This window comes from Anabrus simplex, chromosome 1 (assembly GCF_040414725.1).
Source record: "Anabrus simplex isolate iqAnaSimp1 chromosome 1, ASM4041472v1, whole genome shotgun sequence".
Lineage (NCBI taxonomy): Eukaryota > Metazoa > Arthropoda > Insecta > Orthoptera > Tettigoniidae > Anabrus > Anabrus simplex.
The window spans coordinates 348,517,520-348,544,752 of NC_090265.1; positions in this window are offsets into that span (position 1 = coordinate 348,517,520).

The following is a 27,233-nucleotide window of genomic DNA, read 5'->3' on the forward strand; positions in this document are numbered from 1 at the left end:
GTTATTTACGTTTAAAACCTACCTTTGGACAGGTGGATGCTAAATATAAATTTTGTTTCGAATGTCTTCAGTAGTTTTCAAGTTGTAAGGAATACGCTTTACACGCACCCGCTCGTGAGTTAAGTCCGATGGGACTTGTACAGAAAAACGGTCCTTTAATGATATCTCCCTTATTGATCCTCGTATCGAAATGATGCACATGAGAAAAAAAGGTTTAGACATTAATTTCTACCAAGGTAGGTAGACTTCCATAAACTTTTGTTGTGTATATTTTTTGGAAGTGCAAAATCACTGTTTCGGTTTCGTATAAACCCCCAGTTAGTTCAGGGATTTAGAAACAATATTTGCCCTGAAACCTATCAAGGACAGGTGTATTCTAAATACGAATCTTGGTGGAAATGCATCCAGTAGTTTCTAGCATTCACGTACATACGGCGTAATTAAGGAAGAAAATAATACAGTTAAGAATGTTGAAACTAATAGAAAATGGATTATAACTGAGGACAGCTGGATAACGACAAATAAATAAATGCCGTGAGTTATGGATATAATAAAGCGCTAACAGAGGAGAAATTTAGGTTCAGTGATTCTTAGGTAAACAAATATGAAGATGACTAATGGTGTTATTACTTAATCTATTCGAGGGCGGTTATAACCTCCAACGATATTCCGCCAATATCCCGCAGATGAGCCGATTGATGCCTCTCTTGCCATCTACCCAAGGAACAACCACGAATTTAAAAGCATGATGAGGAAAATGGCAATACGTTACTTCCCTACTGGCATGCAGTCAGAGACGTTGCCATGGTAACCTGTAGGTTCGTTGTCGGTCTGTCGGTCACTAAATGCAGAGCATGATACCAGCAGAAAATTGTAAATTTCTCCGTCATGTGAAGAGTAAGGTAAATTATGAACATAACGATATGCATATCATTTTAAAATCTTTGAAAAGACGGGGGTTTTATAGGAAAAACGGTTTTCCTCCATTTTCTCGTATACTATTATAGGCAAAATATCGAATTTGTCGTATAAGGACGAGACAAAGCTCAATTTAATCCTCTTGACGCAAAGAACAAAACTCGGTAAGCCCTACGGGCCCGAAAACCATGTTTTAAGGCCCTAAAACCAACCGTTACGGAGATATTGGCACCACACTACCCCTGCTCTAGGAATCGGATAAAGAAATGAACTGCCGTAACCATGGCAACGTCAGCTCCAGGATTCTAGAGCAGTGAGATTATGCATGTACGTTTGGGCATAGCTGTCAACCAAAATAGGTACAAATAAGACTTAATATCTGGGAAAAAAATATACTGTTGTGTAAGGCACTCATAGGACTCCTTTGGGCGGGGATGGAAAGGGGGTGAAGAACGAGTGTAAAAATCTATATAAATAAAATTGTTTCTGTTTGTCTGTCTGTTTGTCTGTTCCACCATCACGTCGAAACGGCTGAATAGATCTCAACCAAACTTCATATTTAGAGTATACTCATCCCGGGGAAGGTTTCGATATGCATATCATTTTAAAATCTTTGAATACACGGGGGGTTTATAGGAAAACCTGAATGGTTTTTCCACCATCACGTCGAAACGGCTGGATAGATCTCAACCAAACTTCATATTTAGAGTATACTCCTCCCGGGGAAGGTTTCGATATGCATATCATTTTAAAATCTTTGAATACACGGGGGGTTTATAGGAAAACCAGAATGGTTTTTCCACCATCACGTCGAAACGGCTGGATAGATCTCAACCAAACTTCGTATTTAGAGTATACTCCTCCCGGGGAAGGTTTCGATATGCATATCATTTTAAAATCTTTGAATACACGGGGGGTTTATAGGAAAACCAGAATGATTTTTCCACCATCACGTCGAAACGGCTGGATAGATCTCAACCAAATTTCATATTTAGAGTATACTCATCCCGGGGAAAGTTTCGATATGCATATCATTTTAAAATCTTTGAATAGACGGGGGTTTATAGGAAAACCACAATGGTTTTTCCACCATCACGTCGAAACGGCTGGATAGATCTCAACCAAACTTCATATTTAGAGTATACTCCTCCCGGGGAAGGTTTTGATGTGCATATCATTTTAAACTCCTTGAAAACACGTTGGGGTGATAGGAAAACCAAAATGGTTTTTCCACCATCACGTCGAAACGGCTGGATAGATCTCAACCAAATATCATATTTAGAGTATACTCCTCCCGGGGAAGGTTTCGATATGCATATCATTTTAAAATCTTTGAATACACGGGGGGTTTATCGGAAAACCAGAATGGTTTTTCCACCATCACGTCGAAACGGCTGGATAGATCTCAACCAAACTTCATATTTAGAGTATACTCATCCCGGGGAAGGTTTCGATATGCATGTCATTTTAAAATCTTTGAATACACGGGGGGTTTATAGGAAAACCAGAATGGTTTTTCCACCATCACGTCGAAACGGCTGGATAGATCTCAACCAAACTTCATATTTAGAGTATACTCATCCCGGGGAAGGTTTCGATATGCATATCATTTTAAAATCTTTGAATACACGGGGGGTTTATAAGAAAACCAGAATGGTTTTTCCACCGTCACGTCGAAACGGCTGGATAGATCTCAACCAAATTTCATATTTAGAGTATACTCATCCCGGGGAAGGTTTCGATATGCATATCATTTTAAAATCTTTGAATACACGGGGAGTTTATAGGAAAACCAGAATGGTTTTTCCACCATCACGTCGAAACGGCTGGATAGATCTCAACCAAATTTCATATTTAGAGTATACTCATCCCGGGGAAGGTTTCGATATGCATATCATTTTAAAATCTTTGAATACACGGGGGGTTTATACGGAAACCAGTATGGTTTTTCCACCATCACGTCGAAACGGCTGGATAGATCTCAACCAAACTTCATATTTAGAGTATACTCTTCCCGGGGAAGGTTTCGATACGTATATCATTTTAAAACCTTTGAATACACGGGGGTTTATAGGAAAACCAGAATGGTTTTTCCACCATCACGTCGAAACGGCTGGATAGATCTCAACCAAATTTCAAATTTAGAGTATACTCATCCCGGGGAAGGTTTCGATATGCATATCATTTTAAAATCTTTGAATACACGGGGGTTTATAGGAAAACCAGAATGGTTTTACCACCATCACGTCGAAACGGCTGGATAGATCTCAACCAAACTTCATATTTAGAGTATACTCATCCCGGGGAAGGTTTCGATATGCATATCATTTTAAAATCTTTGAATAGACGGGGGTTTATAGGAAAACCAGAATGGTTTTTCCACCATCACGTCGAAACGGCTGGATAGATCTCAAACAAATTTCATATTTAGAGTATACTCATCCCGGGGAAGGTTTCGATATGCATATCATTTTAAAATCTTTGAATACACGGGGGGTTTATAAGAAAACCAGAATGGTTTTTCCACCGTCACGTCGAAACGGCTGGATAGATCTCAACCAAATTTCATATTTAGAGTATACTCATCCCGGGGAAGGTTTCGATATGCATATCATTTTAAAATCTTTGAATACACGGGGAGTTTATAGGAAAACCAGAATGGTTTTTCCACCATCACGTCGAAACGGCTGGATAGATCTCAACCAAATTTCATATTTAGAGTATACTCATCCCGGGGAAGGTTTCGATATGCATATCATTTTAAAATCTTTGAATACACGGGGGGTTTATACGGAAACCAGTATGGTTTTTCCACCATCACGTCGAAACGGCTGGATAGATCTCAACCAAACTTCATATTTAGAGTATACTCTTCCCGGGGAAGGTTTCGATACGTATATCATTTTAAAATCTTTGAATACACGGGGGTTTATAGGAAAACCAGAATGGTTTTTCCACCATCACGTCGAAACGGCTGGATAGATCTCAACCAAATTTCAAATTTAGAGTATACTCATCCCGGGGAAGGTTTCGATATGCATATCATTTTAAAATATTTGAATACACGGGGGTTTATAGGAAAACCAGAATGGTTTTACCACCATCACGTCGAAACGGCTGGATAGATCTCAACCAAACTTCATATTTAGAGTATACTCATCCCGGGGAAGGTTTCGATATGCATATCATTTTAAAATCTTTGAATAGACGGGGGTTTATAGGAAAACCACAATGGTTTTTCCACCATCACGTCGAAACGGCTCGATAGATCTCAAACAAATTTCATATTTAGAGTATACTCATCCCGGGGAAGGTTTCGATATGCATATCATTTTAAAATCTTTGAATACACGGGGGGTTTATAGGAAAACCAGAATGGTTTTTCCACCATCACGTCGAAACGGCTGGATAGATCTCAACGAAATTTCATATTTAGAGTATACTCATCCCGGGGAAGGTTTCGATATGCATATCATTTTAAAATCTTTGAATAGACGGGGGTTTATAGGAAAACCAGAATGGTCTTTCCACCATCACGTCGAAACGGCTCGATAGATCTCAACTAAACTTCATATTTAGAGTGTATTCATCCCATGGAAGGTTTCAATATGCATATCATTTTAAAATCTTTCAATAGACGGGGGGTTTATAGGGAAACCAGAATGGTTTTCCTCCATTTTCTCTTATACTATTGATTTTCTGTAAGCTTCGTTTACCGTACGTGAAACGTCTCTTCATTATAAACAACTTTCGTTATGTTCATAGTTTACCTTACTCTTTACATGACGGAGAAATTTACAATTTTCTGCTGGTACCATGCTCTGCATTGAGTAACCGACAGACCGACAACGAACCTACAGGTTACCATGGCAACGTCTCTGACTGCATGCCAGCAGGGAAGTAACGTTTTGCCATTTTCCTCACCATGCTTTTAAATTCGTGGTTGTTCCTTAGGTAGAAGGCAGGAGAGGCGTCAATTTTTTTTTTTTTTTTTTGCTAGGGGCTTTACGTCGCACCGACACAGATAGGTCTTATGGCGACGATGGGATAGGAAAGGCCTAGGAGTTGGAAGGAAGCGGCCGTGGCCTTAATTAAGGTACAGCCCCAGCATTTGCCTGGTGTGAAAATGGGAAACCACGGAAAACCATTTTCAGGGCTGCCGATAGTGGGGTTCGAACCTACTATCTCCCGGATGCAAGCTCACAGCCGCGCGCCTCTACGCGCACGGCCAACTCGCCCGGTAGGCGTCAATTGGCCTATCTGCGGGATATTGGCGGAATATCGTTGGATGTTATAACCGCCTTCGAATAGATTAAGTAATAACAGCATTAGTCATCTTCTTATTTTTTGTTTACCTAGGAATCACTGGACCTAAATTTCTCCTCTGTTACCGCTTTATTATATCCATAACTCACACTAGCATAATTTATTGAGGGTCATTTGATTTTCCAATACATTAACTAGGCATTTACATATTTGTCGTTTTCCGGCTGTCCTCAGTTATAATCCATTTTCTATTACTTTCAACTCTCTTAACTGTACTATTTTCTTCCTTAATTACGCCGTATGTACGCGAATGCTACAAACTACTGGATGTATTCCCACCAATACTCATATTTAGAATACACCTGTCCTTGATAGGTTTTAGGGCAAATATTGTTTCTAAATCCCTGAACTGACTGGGGGTTTATACGAAACCGAAACAGTGATTTTGCACTTCCACAAAATATACACAACCAACGTTAATTTAAATCTACCTGCCTTGGTAGAAATTTTTTTCTAAACCTTTTTTCTCATGTGTATCATTTCGATATGAGGATTAATAAGGGAGATATCATTAACGGACCGTTTTTCTGTACAAGTCCCAACGGACTTAACTCTCGAGCGGGTGCGTGTAAAGCGTATTCCTTACAACTTGAAAACTACTGAAGACATTCGAACCAAAATTCATATTTAGCATCCACCTGTCCAAAGGTAGGTTTTAAACGTAAATAACATTTCATGTTCCGGAATGGACTGGCGGTTTATAGGGAATCGAAATGGTGATTTTACTCTTCCACAATATATACAGAACAAGACCAACCTGACTGGAAATCGACCAAACGTGATGGAATTCTACCTCTAAACCTTTTTTTCATGTGCATTTTTTCGTCAGGAGGATTAATAAGGGAGATATCATGAATGGTCAGTTTTGCAGGTTAAGTCCAGCGGACATAGCCAAAAAGGTGTTTTACATGGAGCAGATTCCTTATCTACATAAATCAAATCGTAACGACTGTGTACCTCTACACTGACTATTTTGGCGAAATTTTCGTACAGCTGTCCGTTTAGGGGGTAATATTGACCATCTGCATAATTTTTGGTTTAGTTTCCTGAAAGTCCTAATTTTTACCCGCCTCGCCCAAAATCCAGATTGCGGCATAATCTGCCAGAAGAAAAAGAAGATAATTGAAATTTGACAAAATTATACGTTTTAGCCTGTAACGAACGGAAAACATCCTAGATCATTAAATTTTTCACTTTTTATCCGCGAAGAATATAGAAATATGCAGGCAATTTTAATGATGGTGCAGACCTTCGGAAATTCCTATCACATAACTGATTGCACAATATTCGTTCAATTTGGAATGATCTACAACCTTGGTCTTATGACTTTTTGCCGTATCTGTATCCCTTTTACGTTTGATTTTTCTCTATTAATGGATGTTAAGTCAATTTGGAATTTTCACATGCATAATTCATACCTTCGATTACTTATATGAAATACAGAATCATCAAACTCTTCACGAAAATTGGCTCACCCAGTAGCCATATATCAGCCAAATGCTATGTATGTAGCTGTCACATAATTATCCGAAAAGTAATGTAATGTGAGATAATCTTACAAGAACGTTACCCTGTTCCACGTTTCTAACTCAATCTGACCCAAGAATAGATGACATATCATAGGACCAGGCATTTAGGCCACTAAATCCGGCGTGTCTTATGGTATAATCCTTTGTCGATATGACGTACGTTTAGTAGCAGTTAATCTGTAAATGAAGGTCTTCAATATTGTAAACACGCATATACTTTCGTATGTCGATTTGTAGTGATCGAGAAAGGGTTGGTCTGCTATTGTAATCAGTACTCCCCACACCGACTTTGTGTGTCATACTTTGACTGGCAGTATGAAAGGGTTCCTTCTCCAACTCCTGTGTAACTGTCATTAGTAAGGAAGGTCTACAATTGTAATGAATAGTTCACTTCTCGATTTGACTTGCAGAAGGCAAGTGAGCATGCAGTTTTGTTTAAAACTCCCCTACCCGATTGTGTTTGGCAGTAGGCAAGGGTGCCCGCCATTATAAAGAAATGTACTCATCTAAAATGTGACTGGCATTAGGCATAGTGGCCTGCTATTTTGATGGAAACTCACCAACTTGGTGTGACTGGCAGTAAGCTGGCTGGAAGTAGGAAAATGGGCCTGGCATTATAATGATAACTGCACAACTCAGTTTCGAGTGATAGTAGGGTAATTGCCTGCCATCATAATAAAAACTGTAATCTGTCTGGAAGTAGGAAAGGGGGGCAGCCATTTTAACGAAAACTCCCCAAATCGATTCTGTGCGCATAGTAGGCAATGGGGCCTGCAATTATAATGTAAACTTCCCAACTCGATTGTGAATGGCAGTAGGCAAGTGAACCTGTCGTTATATCACAAATCCATAACAAACACTTTACATTGGAAACAACGTACGGGGACCTCCCCATGCTCTTTCTCGGATAACGCTAAGAGACATGCAATTTTAAAACAATCTTATTTACTACATGCACACTATTTACTTCGATATTCGAATACAATGTAGAATACCGTAGCGAAGCACGGGTACATTCGCTAGTATAAAATAAGAGTTTTGTCTGTACATTGCTCAGAATTTGAAAAGAATGGTATTTCTGTATCGGTCATGTCCTCAGTCTGTCTGTCTGTCTGTCTGTCTGTCTGTCTGTCTGTCTGTCTGTCTGTCTGTCTGTCTGTCTGTCTGTCTGTCTGTCTGTCTGTCTGTCTGTCTGTCTGTCTGTCTGTCTGTCTGTCTGTCTGTCTGTACACGCATCACGAGAAAACGGCTGAAGTGAATTTAATGAAAATCGGAATGTAAAGTCGGGTGATGAGCCGCTACAATCTAGGCTATAATTATTTTAATCACGCTGAGTGAAATGGTAGTTTAGGGGAAGGCCTGAAATTTAATTCTCAAATATTTATGTTATTAGTGGTCGTGTCCTAACGAAAATCGCTAGACAAAGATGGGAAATAAGTCTCTACAATAGAGGCTATACACGCTGAGAAAAATGGTAGTTTAGGGGAAGGCCTAAAATTTAATTGTCAAATATTAATTTTATTAATGGTCGTATCTTCACGAAAATTGGTATGCAAAGTCGGCGAATAGGTCGCTATAATCTAGGCTGTCAATAATGCTATTCACAATAAGTGAAATGGTAGTTTAGAGGAAGGCCTGAAAGGTAATCTATATATAAAATAAGTGTTTTGCCTGTACATTGCTCAGAATTTGAAATGAATGGTATTTCTGTATCGGTCATGTCCTCAGTCTGTCTGTCTGTCTGTCTGTCTGTCTGTCTGTCTACCTGTCTGTCTGTCTGTCTGTCTGTCTGTCTGTCTGTCTGTCTGTCTGTCTGTCTGTCTGTCTGTCTGTCTGTCTGTCTGTCTGTCTGTCTGTCTGTCTGTCTGTCTGTCTGTCTGTCTGTCTGTCTGTCTGTCTGTCTGTCTGTCTGTCTGTCTGTCTGTCTGTCTGTCTGTCTGTCTGTCTGTCTGTCTGTCTGTCTGTCTGTACACGCATCACGAGAAAACGGCTGAAGTGAATTTAATGAAAATCGGAATGTAAAGTCGGGTGATGAACCACTGCAATCTAGGCTGCAAATAATTTTATTCACGCTGAGTGAAATGGTGGTTTAGGGGAAGGTCTGAAATATAATTCTCAAATAATTTATTTATGTTATTAGTGGTCGTATCGATAAATACTACATAACTAACATAACTTAAGTTATGTCGTAAGTTAGTAGTAGTTATGTAAGAAGTTATTCAATTTCCGATCACTTATGTCTTATACATTGTTACCGTACCGCATATAATCGGCGATATTCATGAATTTGGATTTTTGTTACTAAGTCCATATCAGCGCCGAGTCACGAGAAAATGGGTAAACAGAATTTAGTGAAAATCGGTATGTAAAGTCTGAGAATAAGGAACTACAGTCTACGATATAAATTACTTTGTAAGACACCCTAATATCACAGAGTTGAAAGAAAACTAATGTGAAGGCCTGCAATATAGAAAGCTCATAAACTTTATCAACAATAGCATTACATTGACCATTGTTTGTTGCGATGTGCTTTTTGTCTTCTGTTTCCTCTTATCCCTGATAGGTAGGATTACTGCAGCGTACCGAGGTTTTTTTAATTTGCTTGACGTCGCACCGACACAGGTAAGTCTTATGGCGACGATGGGATAGGAAAGGTCTAGGAAGTGGAAGGACGCGGCCGTGGTTTTAATTAAGGTACAGTCCCGGCATTTGCTGGTGTGAAAGTGGGAAACCACGGAAAACCATCGTCAGGGCTGCCGACAGTGGGGCTTGAACCCACTATCTCCCGAATACGACCTTCAGGGTTGCCGGCAGTGGGGTTCGAATCCACTATCTTCCGGATGCAAGCTCACAGCTGCGCGCCCGTAACCACACGGCCAACTCGCCTGTTCGTACCAACTGTAACAGCCTGCCTGTATATTGGCGGGAAGTAGCTGGGGTGTAAGATAACTTTCTTCTTTAGCATGCCATTCCTCTGGTTCATACATTTTCTGATATATCTGGTACGTAACACACTGGTTCATCATAGTATTCGAGCTATACAATCCCTACTCTGAGCCACTGATTGGAATGAGTAGTGTGCATATTTAACGGAATAATGACAGAGGATTGTTCACGGCAGTCTGCGACCTGGTTATTCCAGCTCTGGAATTTTTGGACTCTTAGATCGACACCGTAGTACTGTTCGTTGAAAGTGAGTGTGCGGTTATTCATTTGATCGAGTATTTTATATGATAACATTGCTTTCAATCGCTACATTCCTATTGACCTTTTTGGTAATGACCTATGTTGAATTCAGTTAAGAAAACCACCAAGTCAGTCTTTCTGAGAATCCCGTAGCGAAGCACGGGTACATCAGCTAGTATAACATATAATAAGAAATGATCAGTTTGTGTACCTATGGACAGAATTACAAGGACCAATACAGCTTTCACACTTCAAAATGTTTAGAGATGACAATTAACTTTGTCTGCCCAGAGATTATATGTACAACAAGATAACAATGAAAATGCAATGGCATATGGCTTTTAGTGCCGGGAGTGTCCGAGGATATGTTCGGCTCGCCAGGTGCAGGTCTTTTGATTTGACTCCCGTAAGCGACCTGCGCGTCGGGATGAGGATGAAATGACGATGAAGACGACACACACACCCAGCCCCCACGCCAACGAAATTAACTAATTATGGTTAAAATTCCAGACTCTTCCAGGAATCGAACCCGGGACCCCCTGTGACCAAAGGCCAGCACGCTAACAATTTAGCCACGGAGACGGACAAGATAACAATAACATCTGTTGATAAATGAAAGGACTACAATATTTTGCATTTAACTGAAGTTCAGACTTGTGTTTACACAATTGAAATTTATTTTATGAAGAAAATAAAAATGATAAACACTAGGTAAGGTTTGTTGATACAAGTTTAATAAGACTGAATAATAATATTCGCTTAACGTCTCTTTGAAATGCTATAGATTTTTATGAGAATTCTGGGTGCCGGAATTTTGTCCTTAAGGATTTCTTTGACGTGCTGAAAGCAAACGGCACGGAGGTCTCACATTAAACCTTTTTAAATGGCACAGATCACACCGACATCCTGGGAAATGAATGGCAGTGACTAATAGACAGCTATTAAAAACTATCTAAAATAGTATATGCTTGGTCCGCCTTGACAATACGCCTCTCTTTTTTTCTTACGGATAGTGTTATGGTGACGATAGGATAGGAAAGACCTAAGTGTGGGAAGGAATTGCCCGTGGCCTTATTTAAGGTAAAGCCCCAGAATTTGCCTGGTGTGAGAATGAGAAACAACGGAAAACAATTTTCAGGTCTGCCGATAGTGGGGCTCGAACCCACAGGTGTGCGCCCTAACCGCACGGCCAACTCGCCCGGTCAATACACTTTTATCATGAAAATCATTTATTGAAACTTGTTTCTGGAACATAATACATTCCCGTCATCAGTGATTATTAGAATTCAACTTATTTACAAATATCAAAGAACGAACGCAATATTTAAGTAATAATTTATTGCAGCCAATGGTCATACACACAATAATTCACAATGATTAGATTACATATGTAATTAAATTCCATAGAGTAAAAAGGTACAATGTCAGATAGTCATTGTCAGGTATTTACTAGCAGTCACAGTGGGGATCGATGTCCGTTCCGCTTGTGGGACCTCTTACAAAACTCCTTTGGAGCTCCTTTAGGATAAATCCTCTCTTGGATCACGCAGCTTTACATATAGCGGGGGTAGGCCAATTGGTTGTTCTATTTGTGGGAGTGCATTTAAGCGGTCGTTTTTCTTAGGAGACACATTCATAGTCATAATGAAAGAAGGCTATTTCCATGTCTCACGTGTGGGGTGGCTTTTAAGGGGCGAGAGAGAGAGAGAGATGGCCTAAGTGCGTATACTAGCGTTCAGCTTGTAAGCAGGTCCGTACAGTGGTGCTCGTGTGTCTATGTGTTCCATCTGTGAAAGGACATTTAGAGCTGAACAGCCTCACACATATTGTAACGCACAGTGATGGGAGGCCGTATGCTTGTCTAATTTGCGACACTGTATTGAGATCGCATATTGCAGGGCACAGTGATGAAAACTCTTCTGTCTGCCTAATTTGTAACACTCTGTTGAACATGCCTCGTCCGCTTGTAGGTGCACGCGGTTCCTCTTTACCAGTCTTTAGCGAGTGCGGTAATGGATATTGTTCTTGCGGTGCAGTTGATGAGGTGGTACCTGGGGCATTTTCCACCACAGAGCCGGCAGGTACATTCTTCGTCTGGTTCGTGGTATCCAGCGGTTTGGCATACCTTTCCGTGGAACCCGTGGACGGCGAATCGGGTGAAGGTGTGGCGTAGGTTGAAGTCTGGCCCTTTCCATTCGTCGTTTCTCACTGCCTCAGTTTCACATAATTCTTCCGGGATTTGCTGTGCTTTTCGTCGTCTTTCTTCCAGGACTGCGGCGGATGCTTCGGTGTCGGGAAGGTTGAAGGAGGTTTTTATGTCCTCTAGGAAGAACGGCTCATCCACCAGGGTGCACACCAGTCTGTTCTTTGTATATTTTGATAGTTGGAGGATTCGCTTGAGGTATCTGGCTTTGATATTTTCAATCCTTTTTAGATTCGCTGTGGTTAGTTTGTGCCAGATTAATTGTATACCGTACGTGGCTACCGGGGCAACTTTAAGTTTGAACAAAGCCACGGCCGTTTTCACTGATAGATTCTGGAGCTTGGGGATTTCGAACATTGCTCTAGTTACTGCTATCGCTCTTTCTTTGACGTGTAGTGTGAAAGTTGCTCCTGTAGTCTGGAGCGTGATACCTAGGTACTTGAATGACGATACTATTTCTAGCTGGTCCCTGCCGTTTGAGAAAACGTCGTCTTTTGCGAGTCTTCCTCCTCTTCTAAATTTCATCACTTTTGTTTTCTCACTGTTGATACTTAATGAGTTTTTGTCTGCCCATTCTTGTAGGTTATTGAATGCCGTCCGGATTCCCATGGGGTTTCTTGATAGCAGAGCCATATAAAACTTTATTTTGTTTAGCCCAAAACCGAGCTCGATAGCTGCAGTCGCTTAAGTGCGGCCAGTATCCAGTTATCGGGAGATAGTGGGTTCGAGTCCCACTGTCGGCAGCCTTGAAGATGGTTTTCCGTGGTTTCCTATTTTCACACCAGGCAAATGCCGGGGCTGTACCATAATTAAGGCCACGGCCGCTTCCTTCCAACTCCTAGGCCTTTCCTATCCCATCGTCGCCGTAAGACCTATATGTGTCAGTGCGACGTAAAGCAAATAGCAAAAAAAAAAAAAGTTTAGCCCAAAATTTAAAAGAACTGTCATAATTTACCATATCAATGAATAAACAAACGTTAGTGGTATATTAGGAAAATTTTTACTACACAGAATTGTAATATTTAGATGATGTTGAATAAGAACCACTTCCTAAAAAAGTTAAGATCTTCAAATGTACATTAAGTGGTATTTTTAACTGGTGTATGGAAAACTTATAATCACTTTTTCACTTTCTACAAACCTGGTGGAGAATCTGAAGATAATAAATAAAATATTAAAATCAAAACCATACTCTACAATTGGAATAGTATATTTTATTTTATCTTTATTCAGAAAACTGCACATCGATAGGTGTTTAAATAGTTATTGTAATAGTAAAGCGGACAGAGTAGTCATATCTGTTTGTCCGGCCCCGCGGTGTAGAGGGCAACGCGTCCGCCTGTCACCCGGAAACCCCGGGTTGGATTCACGGTCGGTTCAGGGGTTTTTAATTGTAAATGATTAATATCCCTGGCCTGGGGACTGGGTATTTGTGTCGTCCTTAATGTTCCTTTCCTCACACTCTACACTTCCGCAATTCCAATTTACACGCAGGTCCATATCATATGGTGCAAGTAGCGGCAAAAGATCTCTATAGGTCGACGCTCCAAACAAATAGCATTTCAAAAAAATAATTATATCTGCTTGTTATTGTTATTTGTTTATACACTTAAGAAAATGCAAAATTGCAACGCCATGAAGGCATTGGTCGTTTGTGTTGATTTTCAAGATATGGAACGATCCCATGTAGGTATGTAAACGATCAAAGTTTTAGACCCACTGGATTGTTGCTATAGCTCTCCCCACCTGATTGGTCGCGGAGGAATCAACTCCAGTATACGGACTCCGGTGTGGCGTAGTTGACTTGCTGTCCGTGCAGTGAAGTGTTTCCCGTCAAACATGCCTCGACGACAAAGAAGAGCACGCTATCAACAACTGTCGCCGTTTGAGAGGGCTAGGATAATTGGGCTGTGTGAGGCTGGATTATCGTTAAGGACTGTCGCTGCACGTGTTGGCCGACAGGCATCTACGGTACAACGTGTATGGCAGCAGTGGCCAAATTAAGGTACCCACACTCGTAGACCTGGCACAGGCCCAGCGCGACAGACAACTGTGAGAGAGGATCGCCGCATCATTCGGATGGCCCGGATTGAACCCCATGCAACAGCAGCGCAAATTCGATCAGCTGTGGCACCCCACGTTACACAACAAACAGTTGGTAATCGCCTGCGTGCAGCTGGCTTACGAGCCCGTGTCCCTGAAGAAGGTGTTCCATTGACCCCACAACAGCGACGTGTAAGGCTGGCCTGGTGTCGAGAAAGATCGGCGTGGGTCAACGAATGGCATAGGATCGTCTTTAGTGATGAATCGCGCTTCTGTCTTGCCCGCAGTGATCGCCGGAATCGTGTGCGCCGACGTACCGGGGAGAGGGGCCGCCCCAGATCTTATTGTCGAAAGGCACACAGGGCCAACACCAAGTATTATGGTCTGGGGAACTATTGGCTTTAATTTGAAATCACAATTAGTGCTTGTTGAGGGCACTATGACTGCTCGACAGTACGTTGATAGGGTACTCAATCCAGTGGTTGTCCCAATGATGGCGAATATTGCTAATGGGATGTTTCAGCAGGACTATGCCCGGGTTCACACTGCACGCAGCTCCAGAGAAGCTCTCCACATCACAACCTTAGAATGGCCCGCCAGATCCCCGGACCTGAGTCCTATTGAGCATGTGTGGGACATGATGGGTCAACAACTGGCCAACGGTCCTCAGTCACCCACAACTCTGGAACAACTGGCCCGTGCAGTGCAGGAAGCATTGGCCACAATTCCTCAGGAAGCGATCCAGGCCTTTGTTGACTCCATGCCTCGACGAATTCATCAATGTATTGCAGCTCGCTGTGGGCACAGCCTGTATTGATTGTTGTCCAAACTTGCGATCAGAGGGGCCTGAAAGGGTAATAATCGAATCACAACCGAACACTCGTCCTGCATGTTCAATTGCAGCAATGTAGCACCACTCCTTCTGGGTGCTGCAATTTCCATTTTCTTCAGTGTATATGATGTGTGTGCTTAGGAAGCCTTATTGCCTTACTGTATGTGTCTCTCCGTATTGGTGGGTTAGAACTAACAAGAAAACAGCCATGGCTTGTACCATTCTAGCATTATCACCTTTAAGTGAGAAGACAAAGTGAAACTACTTCCCAGATGAATGGCGGTGAAATCTATTATTATTATTATTATTATTATTATTATTATTATTATTATTATTATTATTATTATTATTATTATTATACCACTTTTCCCGCATCCTGGTGGGGTTTCAGGTGTAAACTTGTTTCACTTGTGGACGTCCAAAAGCCCTTCCAGACTCCAACCCTATATGGAAGAATGTATTCACACTTGTGTTTTTCTGGGTGGTTCATAGTGTAGTGTGTACGAGTATATAAAGACGAGTGTATTTAGACAAACATAAACAAAAGTCCCCAGGCCAGAGGAATTGACCAAAAGCGTCTATAATCCCCGGGCTGGTCGGGAATCGAATCTCTGAACCTAAGGCCGCAACGCTGACCTTTCAGCCAAGAAGTCGGACTTAAACTCATCCCATAAAAATCTCACATAAAAATTTTTGATCTTCCCTGACAGATCCAGGAATGGAACCAAGCCAATCGGTGATTCCTGTCTACGAACTCCTTGATGATGCCATTCGCTATTATTATTATTATTATTATTATTATTATTATTATTATTATTATTATTATCATAGAGTACATAAGTACTATAACCAAACATTCCTTGGCTGAATGGTTAATGCAGCGTTTTCCGTTCAGAGGACCCAGAGGACCCCATTCTCGGCCGGGCAAGGGATTTTAACCACGTTTGGTTGATATTTTTGGCCGGGCTGAGTGGCTCAGACGGTTGAGGCGCTGGCCTTCTGACCCCAACTTGGCAGGTTCGATCCTGGCTTAGTCCGGTGGTATTCGGAGGTGCTCAAATACGGCAGCCTCGTGTCGGCAGATTTACTGGCATGTAAAAGAACTCCAGCGGGACTAAATTCCGGCACCTCGGCGTCTCCGCAAACCGTCAAAAAGTAGTTAGTGGGACATAAATCTAATAACATTATTACACATCTTCAAGTAAATACAACATATCACATTGCAAACCAGCACAGAAGCAATTAATAGTGAATACATTCCTCCACGTAGAGTTCGTATCAGAAAAGGCATCCGGCCGTAAAACTAGGCCAAATCAATTCAAAGTGCCGCCGCAAGGTAACTGGGAAAAGTCCGTGAAAAATACATCCAGTTTATAAAGAACAACACTGATCTAGAGTGTTCACGGACACTGTATTTACCTGAACAATATACTGTAAGAGCAGGATTAGAAGAAACTGTAAATTACAGTATATGTAGAGAGTGCAATAGCCGGCCCCGTGGTGTAGGGGTAGCGTGCCTGCCTCTTACCCGGAGGCCCCGGGTTCGATTCCCGGCCAGGTCAGGGATTTTTACCTTGGGGTAGCGTGCCTGCCTCTTACCCGGAGGCCCCGGGTTCGATTCCCGGCCAGGTCAGGGATTTTTACCTTGACCTGAGGGCTGGTTCGAGGTCCACTCAGCCTACGTGATTAGAATTGAGGAGCTATCTGACGGTGAGATAGCGGCCCCGGTCTAGAAAGCCAAGAATAACGGCCGAGAGGATTCGTCGTGCTGACCACACGACACCTCGTAATCTGCAGGCCTTCGGGCTGACCAGCGGTCGCTTGGTAGGCCAAGGCCCTTCAAGGGCTGTAATCCCATGGGGTTTGGTTTGGTTTGGTACAGAGTACAAAACGTGGCATTGAGGAGGGAGATATTGCAAACAGAACAGGTTCAGAAGGAAAATTGCGGAGGTGACGGATCTGTACGTAGAGCAACCCAGGAGAACAAGTAGGGTGTTCTCGGATGAGGAACGAGCAAAAGCGAGCCAGAGAATGAAGGAGTAATGGCGTAAAGAGAAAGAACATCACCATTCAAGGAAGTTGTGCAATCGTAATCCATAGGAGTTTGAAACGATCCAAAATAAATAACGAAGGAAAATTGTTTGCGTACTTCTCAAGCAAGCAGATTTTTGTTTCATGTGACTGCTGAAATCCTGATCATAGTCACGTTTATGTTTATTTCAAGGAAGTATTGACCAGGATTTGTATAGCAGCCGCCGCAGCGAGACTATTATCACACTAACTGTATCTTTACTAATTAATGTTAATTACTAATTACTGTGTAGTACATGGAGAGACACGTGGCCATTTTTTTTAATAGTTGCTTTACGTCGCACCGACACAGATAGGTCTTATGGCGACGATGGGACAGGAGAAGGCTAGGAGTGTGAAGGAAGCGGCCGTGGCCTTAGTTAAGGTACAGCCCCAGCATTTGCCTGGTGTGAAAGTGGGAAACCACGGAAAACCATTTTCAGGGCTGCCGACAGTGGGGTTCGAACCTACTATCTCCCGAATACTGGATACTGGCCGCACTTAGCCAAAAATGTAACGGAACCTTATTAGATTAGGTATATTCGACACTTAATACTGGACAATACTTGTTACAGGCGCACTTTGTCCGTGTGGCATCTGCTGTCCTATTTTATATTTTTACGGATGAACTTTAAGCTGAAAGTAAACATTCAGGGATTACCGTTGACAAATGGAGGCTTGGAGAGTGTGTGACATGTCGCTGTTGGCGCACGCTAGCTCCGGCTAGACATTTCGGCACCATCGCACCAGCTGTGCTCCATGCAGCACGAAATTAAAAAGCACGAGACAGAAACTACGACATCAGCAGACCGCAAAGCTTCCGTTTGCAGTTATTGTTCTATACAAATCGTGGATGGAGCTGACCCTCCCAGAATGTAGGCATATATTTTACTTGGTGCTGCATCAAGTGATGGAGTCCCAGAAGTAGACAACCATCGTCTATATTACACTAATCAGAGAGACAAATGTAACGGCTCCGACACATTGAAAAATGAAGATATCGGCCAAAGAAAGACGAGAGTCACGAAGGGCGTGAAACTGAAAGAATCCCTTGGCCTCGAATGTTCTAATACCGTCGGGGTCGTAAAAGAACACGAGTGGAGAAGGAAGGTCGGATAGGATAGATGAAAGTGAGGAACCGGGCACAAGTGGAAGCAGTGCCAGGACTCATCTAGGAGCCCCGTGGTCGCCAACACACGCTCCCTCGTTCAGAGCCCCTGGGATCATCTCAGTCGAGATGGAGTTACCGAAGTAGTAGTAGTAGTAGTAGTAGTAGTAGTAGTAGTAGTAGTAGTAGTAGTAGAAGGCATGCAAACGTCAGTATGCTGCTGCATCAGGAGAATGAAACAAATGAACGTGGCTTATTGGTACAGTGAGGAGAAGGTTTCGCTACTGCACTAACATTATCACTTGCAGTTACCTAAGGCGTACTGTGCTGGTCGTTAACGAGCCTGTAAGACTTGTGACAGGCTCTTCTATCTTTCTATTCGATCTCCCATTGAACATGATACGGGCAGAGCTAGACTCTGCGAAGTGTCGTGTATGTAACACTGTCTGCAGATACTATTATACAGGTACTAAAATCAATATTATATTCAAAATAGTGTATAAGACACACTTCAACATAAACAGTTCGGGTCCTAACTACTATTTCGGCCAGTGTACAGTATTCGGGAGATAGTGGATTCGAACCCCACTGTCAGCATTCCTGAAAATGGTTTTCCGTGGTTCCCATTTTCACACCAGGCAAATGCTGAGACTGTGCCTTAATTTAAGACACGGCCGCTTTCTTCCCACTCCTAGCCCTTTCCTCTCTCATCGTCGCTATGGGACCTATCTGAGTCGGTGCGACGGGGAGCAGCTTGTAACTAATATTTATCCATTAAATACTCTATTATAAATGGATCTAAGCCTCGTAGGCATTCGTGTTAGAGTTACGTGGCTATGAATATGTTCTAATAGATAGACGATCTGCATTACTTTCCACGAAGCAGTACATCACATGCATTCCTGCAGCTTCGGATTTAAATATCATGTTCAACTCGTAAGGGGAGGTCGCCATGTGGTTTTCTAGAGAAGTGTTCAAACTTTGAGGATCTTCCCTTCATTAAAAGTATTTTACCCCTGTTCGAGCGTTTTTTCCAATGGCCCTTATTGTTCGAATCCTACCTTGGTTAGCACATTTTCTTTTACTGACATATTTCTTTTTTTCCTTTTCAATAATTTATTTATTTATTTGCTCTGGTCTCTTTTGTTTTAGAGCTGTTTGCAACATTTTAAATTATTATTCGTCCTTGTCGCTTGAAAATGTCGTAAGATTTATTCATCAACGTGCTATTCTTGCTCTACACCGGCATTTATTAAATGCCCTCATCGTGAAATGCTTCATTTGAATGCTTCTATGAAAAATACCACCGAAATAAGTGTAATAATGAGTCAAGGTCGAGCAATTCATTGTCAGACGGACAGTGAAAATGTGATAAATATCGTAAATAATGTAAACAATAAGGTAAATATTTATTAATATTGTAAATAGAAAAAAACAAGAATAATAAAGTACATCATGTAATCTAAAAAAATTACATTTCTTTCTTTCTTTCTTTCTTTCTTTCCTTCTTTCTTTCTTAATATGTTTACCTTCCAGGTTCGGTTTATCCCTTGGACTCATCGAGGGATCCCACCTCTACCGCCTCAAGGACAGTGTCCTGGAGCGTGAGCCATTGGGTCGGGGATACAACTGGAGAGGAGGACCAGTGCCTCGCCCAGGTGGCCTCATCTGCTATGCTGAACAGGGACCTTGTGGGGTGGATGGGAATATTGGAAGGGATAGGCAAGGAAGGAAGCAACCATGGTCTTAAGTTAGGTACCATCCCGGCATTTGCCTTGATGAGAAGTGGGAAACCACGGAAAACCACTTAGAGGATGGCTGAGGTGGAATCGAAGCCCCCCTCTACTCAGTTGACCTCCAGAGGCTGAGTGGACCCCGTTCTAGCCCTCGTACCACTTTTCAAATTTCTTGGCAGAGCCGAGAATCGAACCCGGGCTTCTGGGGGTGGCAGCTAATCACGCTAACCACTACACCACAGAGGCGGAGTAAAAAAAAAATACATACTGTACGAAAAACATACGTCCGCCTCTGTAGTGTAGTGGTTAGCGTGATTAGCTGCCACCACCAGAGGTCCGGGTTCGATTCCCGGCTCTGCCACGAAATTTGAAAAGTGGTGCGAGGACTGGAACGGGGTCCACTCAGCCTCGGGAGGTCAACTGAGTAGAGGTGGGTTCGATTCCCACCTCAGCCATCCTGGAAGTGATTTTCCGTGGTTTCCCACTTCTCCTCCAGGCAAATGCCGGGATGGTACCTAACTGAAGGCCACGGCCGCTTCCTTCCCTCTTCCTTGCCTGTCCCATCCAATCTTCCCATCCCTCCACTAGGCCCCTGTTCAGCATAGCAGGTGAGGCCGCCTGGGCGAGTTACTGGTCATTCTCCACAGTTGTATCCCCGACCCAAAGTCTGAATCTCCAGGACACTGCTCTTGAGGCGGTAGAGGTGGGATCCCTCGCTGAGTCCGAGGGAAAAACCGACCCTGGAGGGTAAACAGATTACGAACGAAAAACATACAGTTAAAAGAAAAATTAAAAAGTTGCTGATGATGATGCTTGCTGTTTTAAGGGGCCTAACATCGAAGGTCATTGGCCCGAAAATTAAAAAGAAAAAGGAAGGAAAAGAAATAAAAAAGATCAAGTTTAGATTCGAACTCGGAAACTTCAATTCCTACTGCCAATGAGCTAGCGACTACGCCACGGAAACAAGTGGGAAATATCTGCTGAATAAGACTACACAACTTTGAAGATAGATTTTAATCGTTAAGTTTTGAACAAGTCCGCCTCTGTGGTGTAGTGGTTGGTGTGATTAGCTGCCACCCCCGGAGACCCGGGTTCGATTTCCGGCTCTGCCACGAAATTTGAAATGTGGAACGAGGGCTGGAACGGGGTCCACTCAGCCTCGGGAGGTCAAATGAGTAGAGGTAGTTTCTATTCCCACCTCATCCATCCTGGAAATGGTTTACCGTGGCTTTGCACTTCTCCCCCGGGATGGTACCTAAGGCCACGGCCGCTTCCTTCCCTCTTCCTTGTCTATCCTTTCCAATCTTCCCAAACCCCTCCCCCGCCCCACCGGCAAGGCCCCTGTTCAGCATAGCAGGTGAGGCCGCCTGGGCGAGATATTGGTCATCCGCCCCAGTTGTATCCCCGACCCGGAGTCTGAAGGTCCACGACACTGCCCTTGAGGCGGTAGAGGTGGGACCCCTCACTGAGTCCGAGGGAAAAACCGACCCTGGAGAGTAAACAGATAAAGAAGAAGAAGAAGAATTTTGGACAAAATAAGGTACATTGACAAGAATGCTCGAAAAGGGCTAAAATATTTTTAATGAAGGGCAGATCCTAAAAATTTGAATACTTTTCTAGAAAACCACATGGCGACCTCACTTTGTCATGTTATCAGCAGCTCTAGCCAGAAGGAACTACTTAAACACTGTTATTTCTGACAAACAGATCACGAGACATCAAGTATGTATACAAACACTTCAGTCGCTTCAACCCCAAAACGAAGTCAGATGGAACACACGTTTAAGAATAGCCGGGCTGAGTAGCTCAAACGGTAGAATATCTGGGCTCGAGTTGGCGGATTCAATCGCGGCTGAGTCCGGTAGCATCTGCAGGAGCTCAATTACGCCAACTCCGTGTCCACAGATTTACCAGCATGTAGAACAACTCCCTTGGAAAAAATTATTGCACCTCGACGTGTCCGTAAACTGTAGCCTAAGATTAGTCAGCGAGACGTTAGACCAATAACATTGTATTAACTTATTATTATTATTATTATTATTATTATTATTATTATTATTATTATTATTATTATTAGAATTTTTTTCTTCTGCTAGTGGTTTAATATCATACTAACACATTACCGATTTTCGGTTATGGAATGACAGGAAAGGCGTAGGATTGGGAAGACAGATGCCGTGGTCTTAATTAAGGTACACCTTGGAAACCACGGAAAACCATCTTCAGGGATGCCGACGGTGGGATTTGAACTCACCATCTCTCGAGTACAACCTCAAAGCTACGCGACCCTATCCGCACTGCCAACTCACTCAGTAGAAAAGGTATCTAAATAGAAAACTATTAAGATAGTACCATAATATATAATGCTGCTTTTAATGAAGCATTAGTATTATCCGAAATTTCTGTTTGATTATCTTGAAATTTTAAAAAAAATTTGAATGGGACTTAGGTACGTGTCATTTTTAGTGGTTTGTCCATTGAGTTGTGAGTTGACTGTTGCCAATACAAACGAACGTTAGCCGTAACGAGCGAATCTAGCTTAGATAGGCGGTGCAGTTGGGTGGAGCTCCATATTTATTATTATATGTTAAATGTTCCCTCGGTGGTTTTAGTGAAAGACCCAAGGTCAATTATTCCTATGGCACTGCTCACTTGAAAGCTATCGTAATTACCCACCAATTGCGCCGGAATCTAATTACTTAACAATCAATGAAGGCACGCGGCTGGTCTGATAAAACGAATAGTGCGAGTTATTTAGAGAGCCACTCTCGTGGATTGTGGGTACTGCTGACAACGTCAGGTTCATGCGGAACAGCCGTGTTTGGGTTCGCCTTTCTAGCCTAGTCGATAAACTCTTCCTTGAAATGAACTCTATTATGTGGTTCAAGGCATGCAAGGTAATTTGTGGGCAAGTGTCCAATATTCTGTGCATTGTCCCGCCCGCAGTGTCATCAGAGCCTGTATAGATATTTTCTAGCAAATTGTAGGAGAAATTATCCCTACAGCCCGTCACAAATTATATATCATAATTCATTATATAATAATAATAATAATAATAATAATAATAATAATAATAATAATAATAATAATAATAATAATCATAATAATGTTATTGCTTTTACGTCCAACTAAACCTTTTGATGGTTTTCGGATACGCCGAGGTGCAGAATTTTGTCCCGTGGGCTTTCTTTTACGTGCCAGTAAATCTACCGACACGAGGCTGACGAATTTGAGTAGTTTCAAATACCACCGGACTGAGCCAGGATCGAACCTGCTAACTTGCGGTCAGAGACCAGTGACTCAACCGGCTGAGCCACTCAGACCGGCTGTTAATGCATTTCCTTGGTTGTTGCAGACATAACACGATGGGACCGGATGTAGCCGCCAAATCAGTGTTAAGTAAGGGCTGTGATTGCCTGCTGCTACCCCACGTAGGGATGGGTTCCCTGCTGCGCCACGGTGCGCAAACCATCCCGCAGTGAGGTCGATACTGGCTCCAAGACCGCGGCCCGCAACCCGCCCCATCATCCTCTCTAATTTAACGTTACCTTCGTCTTAATCCATTGTTACCAGATGTCAGCGGATCTCATATCCAACAAAGATACACTTTACCAATGAGATTAAAGCACTTTCTACCAAAGTCTGGATTCATGGAAGAAACAAGGATGAGCCCCCAGTCAGAAATTATTTTTTAGTTTCCAATTTTAATATGACAAATAAAACCTCGTCTCTCTACCAATAATAATTCTGATCTAAAATCAACGTTACCCACAATTCAGATGTTGAAGTGCTTATTCATCATCATCATCATCTGTTTACCCTCCAGGTTCGGTTTTTCCCTCGGACTCAGCGAGGGATCCCACCTCTACCGCCTCAAGGGCAGTGTCCTGGAGCTTCAGACTCTTGGTCGGGGGATACAACTGGGGAGAATGACCAGTACCTCGCCCAGGCGGCCTCACCTGCTATGCTGAATAGGGGCCTTGCGGGGGATGGGGAAGATTGGAAGGGATAGACAAGGAAGAGGGAAGGAAGCGGCCGTGGCCTTAAGTTAGGTACCATCCCGGCATTCGCCTGGAGGAGAAGTGGGAAACCACGGAAAACCACTTCGAGGATGGCTGAGGTGGGAATCGAACCCACCTCTACTCAGTTGACCTCCCGAGGCTGAGTGGACCCCGTTCCAGCCCTCGTACCACTTTTCAAATTTCGTGGCAGAGCCGGGAATCGAACCCGGGCCTCCGGGGTGGCAGCTAATCACGCTAACCACTACACCACAGAGGCGGGCTGAAGTGCTTATTACCGATTAAATTTAGTACGTAGTGTGGACTACGTATTTAAAAACATGCATACGGAGATGACGAGTTTGGAACCCACGATCCGTAGCCTTGAAGATGTTTTTTCCGTGGTTTCCCATTTTCACACCAGGTAGATTCTGTGGCTGTGCCGCAATGGTGGCGGACGCCGTGAGAGGAGAATATGTATAACGAGAGCTGTAAAGATCAACTCAGGAAGAGAAAGACTCGTATCAAGAAAAACGAAATGGATGTCCGTCTCAACCATACAAACAAGTCGAGTGACATTCTTCTACGAGTACGAAATCTGTGTAAAGTAAAAAAAAAATTAAGAGATGTTGTAATATAGAGAATATTTTCTCGTACGATAATTCGATGTTAAAGACTGAACACGCTAATGAAACTGTTAACTGACATCGAGAAATGTCACCGAATAGTGAGTGACCTTGAGCTAGTCGTACAGCACAGGAAGACAACGGTTAGAAAATTAAAATATATGTTGGGGTTGGAGATGAGGTAAGATTAAATTGTACGGCATGCTTTTAACGGCCAGATGCCCTTCTTGTGGCCAACCTCAGTTAATGAGCTAATAAGGACGAAATTAATGTAATTGAATAAGGTGGTGGAAGGAATCTGCTGTGGTCAATGAATAGAAACTGTCCTGACGGCGAAAATGGGAGACCACAGAAATCCATTCTCAGGACAGCCGCCGAACCCATTCGTCTCCCGAATACAGAGCTTGGCTCCATAGCCGTAGCGCCTTACCACGCGCGGCCACTCCGCTCGGCTGTCACCTACAGTGATGCATAACATTTCCATTATATTAAAATAATTTATTAAAAAGTCCACCTAGTCAGTACTTGTCAATTACGATTATAAAAATAGCTAAAACATCAGTATATGTTTCGACCCATCATTAGGACATCTTCAGCTGTTACACAAAATAGTAATTTAGCTAAACACTTATTAAAAGTGAATTGCCAAAACAAAAATACCACAAAAATGCAGGATAAAATCACAAAATGAAGAGAAACATGTTGAAAAACAGCAAAATGTTTACCTGATAAGCTTAGCTTCTTCTCAACTTCAACAAAGCTAAGCTTATCAAGTGAACATCAAGTGAACATCTTCTCAACATCAAGAAAGCTAAGCTTATGACGTGAAAATCTTCATAACATCAACAAAGCTAAGCTTATCAAGTGAATATTTTATCGTCAGTTAAAGTACTCTGCTGTCGTGGTAGTTGTAATTTTGATAATTGTGCTAAATTTGAAAACGGTCTAAATAACTTCCGGCCGAGAAAGTTGGTCATGCGTTTAGGGTCACGTAGCTGTGAGCTTTCACTCGGGAGTTGGTGGTTTCGAATCCCACCGTCGGTAGCCCTGAGGATGGTTTTCCTTGGTTTCACATTTTCCCACCAGGCAAATGCTAGCGATCCACCTTAATTAAGGCCCTGGTCACTTTCTTCCCAATCCTATCCCTTTCCCATCCTTGCGTCGACGAACACCGTCGATGTGTCAGTGCGACGTTAAACCCCTAGAAAACACCGTATTCGGTCCGAATGGATCAGAAAATACTGTAAACGTAATCGTGACGACAGAGGAAGATTTGACGAATCAAGTAAACCTAATAAGTCTATAGAAGAATGTTGTAGAGGGTACCGGCAGCACAAGAAAATGGAGGTGTCCGCTCAGCGGGACGTACAGCCGAGCACTTTTACCGCGTGTGTGGAGCCGGTGGACTGGGAGTTGGCTGTAGACGACGAAGAGTCACTGGGGAACTCTTGTAGACAATAAATATTATTGTTCTGTTTCATGTCTACTTCTTTCCTGTCCGAAATATGTTCTCTACGTCATAAACCTTGCGATCGTGCCTTCAACAAAGCTCGCTCGTATTTTCTAAAATGAACAAGCAGTGGGCATAGCGACGACACACGTCCATTTCCATGAAGCCGATAGCCGACGTATTGGTAGACTGTAGCTGTGTAGAGGTCTCCTACACCACATGAATTTAGCTGAAGCAAACAATGGTAAGTTAAGACGGTTCCAGCGATTTATTCATTTATTTATTTATTTATTTATTTATTTATTTATTTATTTATTTATTTATTTATTTATTTATTTATTTATTTATTTATTTATTTATTTATTTAGCTTTAGATCAGTATCAGACCAAACAGCCATCTGGATATGACAATGTGCTGGTTTGAACTTTACTATTCATTAAGGGTCCCATAGACGTGCAATATTATTGCGCAAAATGGATTGTACAATATATTGTTAGCTGCCTATAAACGTACAATATTATTACACAAAAATAGAGTTTGTGCAATAAATAGAATCGTGTGGAGATAATATTGATAGTTGTGCAATATATTGTGCAAAGCGGCCATAGACGTACAATATCATCATCATCATCATCTGTTTACCCTCCAGGTTCGGTTTTTCCCTCGGACTGAGCGAGGGATCCCACCTCTACCGCCTCAAGGGCAGTGTCCTGGAGCTTCAGACTCTTGGTCGGGGGATACAACTGGGGAGTATGACCAGTACCTCGCCCAGGCGGCCTCACCTGCTATGCTGAACAGGGGCCTTGTGGAGGGATGGGAAGATTGGAAGGGATAGGCAAGGAAGAGGGAAGAAAGCGGCCGTGGCCTTAAGTTAGGTACCATCCCGGCATTCGCCTGGAGGAGAAGTGGGAAACCACGGAAAACCACTTCCAGGATGGCTGAGGTGGGAATCGAACCCACCTCTACTCAGTTGACCTCCCGAGGCTGAGTGGACCCCGTTCCAGCCCTCGTACCACTTTTCAAATTTCGTGGCAGAGCCGGGAATCGAACCCGGGCCTCCGGGGGTGGCAGCTAATCGTGCTAACCACTACACCACAGAGGCGGACGACGTACAATATGCGTTGCAATATATAGTCAGTCCATGCCGGTATTTTATTTGGTGATTATATTGAGTGACACTGATCTTTGCTGCGTTTTGATCGCCGTG